At 38.9% G+C, this 5,138-nt stretch overlaps 1 long non-coding RNA gene across 2 annotated transcripts in view; it reads right to left on the reverse strand.

The window, feature by feature from the left end:
• Positions 1–2,770: 2,770 nt before the first annotated feature.
• Positions 2,771–5,138, reverse strand: part of LOC121930449 — a 34,351-nt gene continuing 31,983 nt past the window's right edge. For both annotated transcript variants that reach the window (XR_006103943.1, XR_006103944.1), the window contains exon 3: positions 2,771–3,959. This is a non-coding gene — a long non-coding RNA (uncharacterized LOC121930449). The remainder of the gene's footprint in view (positions 3,960–5,138) is intronic.

Raw genomic sequence — 5,138 nt, forward strand, 5'->3', positions numbered from 1 at the left:
AAGAACACCGAGATGGGGGGAAGGCAAAATTTGTAGAGTTCCTCAGTATGTCAAGAAGTCAGCAGAATGCTTGAAATATAAAATAATAGAGGGAGATATGCAGCAATGCCCTTGAAGGTACCCTAGCAACTACTGTGAAAACTTGGTATTTCTACTTGGAAAGAATGACATGTCACGGTTTGATTACAGTAAGTGACAGCATCCAACAGTGCAAGAAGTCAAATGGGGACAGCCCTTGATAAATATAAAATAAAAAAAATAGAAGCTACACTCACAGTAGCAGCTGTCATGTCATGAAGGGTAAGGGGAGATGTGATGGAGGGACAGAAAGCAATTACAGCTTGTTTCTTCTACTTTTGAGCACTGGCAGAACACCTTCTGACTAGCAATCGCCCCAGTGCAAGAAGAAGAAGTTCACACACATTCTTTCTTCTCAGGCTGCAGAAAAGCTCAAGTGAGAGAGTGACAGCAGAGCTTCGAACTGTTCAAAGTAACCTTAACTCACACAAGACTTTCAAGATATATCCTGCAGTGAAGCACAATAAACTGGGGTTACCAAGCATAGGGCATAAGACTAGTGAAATTTTCAGACAAAAGCAAAACATTGTCATTGTCAGGGAATGAAGATTTTTATAAGGTGTACAGAGTTGCCAATTATTTTCCACTGTAAGTATCCAGCATATTGGATGACTGAGATCTAGCAGTACAGCCTAGGGTAGCTAATAATGTCTGTTGTTGTTGACCTGGGACAGCTTTCGGCTCCTGGACAAGGCTGGAATGAAAACATTCTCAAGCACTATAGTAGTGATCAGTTTGGAATGCAATCCTATGTACATTTCCTGGGAATAAGCCCCATTGAACTTGTAGGACTTATTTCTGAGTAAAGTTGCATAGGTTTGTGCTGTAAATATCAACACTTTGTAGATCACATAATTCAGAGGACTGCCCATATTTTCCAGCAAAACAAGCTAAGATTCTTGTAGCGCTTATTTAGCTGGCAATACTATAAGCACTTAAATGACAGGTAGTCCCACTGAACATAAGGAGAATTACTCCTGAATAGGCATCTATAATAACGCATAGTCTAAAAACTAACACATTTATTATGACATAGATTTTTGTGAATTCTTAGATCCTTCATCTTCACATAATAGGTATACCAAAGTTTCCTGCACAAAATTTGTTTTTGTGGCCTTCACATTCCCCACACCAGTGCATTTCTTGCTGGGGGGGGGTACCTAGGGGTGGTTATCACTCGTTTCTAATGTCTGATCTTGTGTTGTTGTTGGTTTTTAACTATGCATATGTTGTTAGGTTCTCTACCACTATCAGTTATTTCCCTTGACACTGCTGAGAATAATTTGAATGCAACTGGAAATGATGCAGCAGAAAAAATAATAATCTTTTAAGTCATTAAAAACTAGACCAAGGAACCAGCAAGTGGTAGCTATTGTCCCAAGGGAGCTAATATCATCTTAAGCACTGTTACCCATCTGTTTTTCTAGCTGTGAGCACGTCTAGGAGGGGTGGCTGGAAGAGAAAGACCATTGACTACTTGTGGTGAATTTGCCACAGTCTCAAAGCACCCACAATGAATCACATTGGTGCCCTGTGGGAAATGTGAACAATAGAGAGCCTCAGATCTTACCTTTGCAGAAAGCCAACACAGCAGTGCAAGTAAGTAGATATCCCACTGCCACCACTGGTCAGGGATCAGAATTACAGCCCAAATCCCCCATGTGCTTCCTGTCATTGGCATTCAAGAAGCTTTTCTCACCATGGGGCAAGAGAAAGGAAGAGGCCTCAGAGGCAGAGATTTCCTTCCGCCTTTTCAAATGTACCTATAGTCTACAAATGCTCATGCCATAACAAATATGTCTGTCCTTAGAGTGCCACAGGACTCCATTGTTTTTGGTGCAATAAGACGGATGTCTTCCAGCAGGCCTTTCCTGAATAGATAACTGGCCACCTAAATCTGAACATCTGAACCTGTTACCCCCCAGAACTATGCTAGAGCCATTGTTGATCTGACTGTTTATTTTAAGGTGTTTTAAATTGTGTATTGTTTGCTTGCTATTTTAGGGGAGGTGGGACATGGGGTTATGGGACTGTATTATTTTAATTGTAAGCCGCCCTGATTGTGTTGCACAGAGAGACAATTTATTATTATTATTATTATTATTGTTATTGTTATTGTTATTATGGCTACCACTTTACCATCTTTTACATGCTGAAATTGTAATTTACACTTGAGAAAGACTACATATACAGATCTCAATTGTACTCCATTGGAAATGACTCCTATGGGAGCCACACAGAAAGCTTCTGTCAGTACATCTTGCATATGAAAAAATTCCAACACATTTTGTCAGAACTTTGTAAACTCCAGAAAACAAGCAGACTATACTATATATTAGAAAAATCTAGCAACTGAAAGAATTCTTTGTTAATTACACATTTCTGAAATTCTCAGTGAATAAGCTATCAGATGATTTGCAGCTGTGTGTATGAGAGAGTGAGGGGGAGAGGAGAGAGAGAGAGATCATTTGTAAAGTGTTTCTGATTGTAGCAATTCCCCTGAGCTCCAGAAATAGTCAGATTGAACAGCTTTTCAATTTTAAGAAGTGTTCTTAAATACATATGCACTCATTTTGGATGCAAAAGCATCACTGCAGTTCACTGATTATGTAAGACAGCTAGCTGTTGTTTCTTTTCATCTTGTTTAGTTCTTCTTGTTGCCTGCAATTTCATACAAATAGTTTAGGTGACCTTGCAGTGCCATAATTTGTGACTCACACATTTATAAATGTTTTTGTACCATATGAATTCATTACAAAGAGTATGTTGCACTCAGCTACTACTGTTCTTGAAAGCAGGTCTTGCTCTCAAAGCCAATTCAGTTTCTTATATTTCTATACATTTTTACTATAATGATTATACTAGAAGTACCCAAAAAATCCAACAACATCCTGACCAACAACTCCCAAGGTGATGTGACACATGTCAACATTGCAATGAGACTCCACACTGACAAAAACTAGGGTATGTACATCAGTATCCTGTGATTTTCCTGTGGGATGATGTGAAGAGTAGAAAAGTAATTTCTCATTGAATTAGCAGAAGATGGAATTTGTTTCACGGTTTCTCTTTCCTTGAGGACTCTTGGACATCGAGCAAAGTTGTGTAAGAGGTACCACTGCTTTCAGCAAGACAATGATATTCATGCTGCCCATACATATTTTCTCATTGAATAGAGATGCAATTCTTCACTGCCTTTTATTTTCTTGAAGGAAGCAAAAAGTTTACCACTGTGAGAAAGCTATGAAGACTATTCACAATTTGAGACCAATCCTATGTGAAACTTGCAGATGGATGTTTTTCACAGAAAACATTATCTGCTGTTTCCTGCACAGAAAATGATTTACTGTGGGGAAAAAAGCAACCATATGTAAATTTTTCACATATGTAGTCCCTAATGGCAGCATGTTCTGCACAGCATCTTTTCTGTGCTGAAAATGATGTACTCTGTTTAAAACAATTGTATGTAAATTCAGTATAGCATAAGCCCCAAATGGTGAAGATTCTCATCATTCTAGAATTCTTCTAATCAGCGTTTCATGGCACTTAAGAAATGTTTTTAACCATTTTTGTGACTATGTTCAAATATTATTTCTATCCCTGTCGTTGACATAGCAATGCACTTACTGCTACCTACTCTTCCGAAGCCTGCAGATATGCTTTACCTGCACTAAGGAGCTGGCCCAGCTTTCTGGAGAACCACCAAAGCCCAAATGCCTCACTTTGAAGAAGGTGGACTGCACTGTTCTTGCAAGTAACAATTGTTCCAACTCTTCAGACACTCATCCCTTAAAGGGAAAGATTAGGTGGACAGCTGCTCTAGTAAATCCTTCCAGCAAAGTCTTGACACACCAGAAGAGCTGAGACAGCTCTGGAGGCATCTGAAAAGAAAAGAAAATTTCTCAACGTTTGTTAAAACTTGATTATTATGATTCCCCAGAAGAGATGCAGCATGGATAAATCTCTTGTCTAGACTTTTATTTGTATTCCAAACAATTGTACTTTACTTATCTACTTGTTCCAGTCCTAGCCAAATGGAACAAATCACTGTCAATTACAGCGGGTCAGGGCTAAACTGAACATGAGTCTTAGCAGACCTCAGGCAAATGAATGTAAAATCTGGAATTATCTTTTGTTGCTGCACAATTGAGATATCATTTAAATTGGATGCATCTTTCTTCAAATCACCAGCAGATAACTTGGAAACAACAGACAATGAAAAAGTACCCTCTGAATCCTTTGCTATGAGTCAGGTTGAGATAGACAGTGGCAGAGGATTAATTAACATGGCAGAGCATTGATGGGTCCAGCTGTAGCATCAATTCTAGAAAAGATACTTTATTCTGTTTTTGCTCATTAGCATCTATATTGTATCAAATGAATTTTAACATTTATATGAAGATGTTGTAAACGATGGTCAGAGGACTTGGGGCTGGATGTCATATGAAATTCAGCTCTATTTCTTTGTTACAGCTGAGTAAAGAGGGAAATGCATAAACTGGTTTGGTCCCTGGAGGCCATGGTGAACTCAGTTACAGAAAATCAGATGAGGCTGAATCCTGAAAAGACAGACATTCTGTGAATAGGGAATTTGCAGTTTTGGAAGTTACATAATTTACCTGTCCTAGATGGGTTTGTGCTCCCACTACAGCAATGGTTCTCAACCTTCCTAATGCTGTGACTTTTTAATACAGTTCCTTATGTTGTGTTGACCCCCAGCCATAAAATTATGGTGTCTCAGTTCCTTAAACCATCGAAAATATGTATTTTTCTGATGGTCTTAGGTGACCTGTGTGAAAGGGTCATTCGACCCCCAAAGAGGTCATAACCCACAGGCTGAGAACTGTTGCACTATGGGAATGAGTAGCCTAACCATGAGATGTTCTTGGATTCACCTCTCTCACTAGAGGCCCAAGTATCTCAATGGTAAGAAGCACAGACTACCTGCTTATCTAGTATAACCATTCCTGGAGAGTGATAGCCAGGCCACAGGGTATATATTGTGGTGTCCTGTAGATTAGACAAGGTTATATAAATGTTTGGAAATAAATGAATAAACA

Source organism: Sceloporus undulatus, chromosome 5 (assembly GCF_019175285.1).
Source record: "Sceloporus undulatus isolate JIND9_A2432 ecotype Alabama chromosome 5, SceUnd_v1.1, whole genome shotgun sequence".
NCBI classification, from domain to species: domain Eukaryota; kingdom Metazoa; phylum Chordata; class Lepidosauria; order Squamata; family Phrynosomatidae; genus Sceloporus; species Sceloporus undulatus.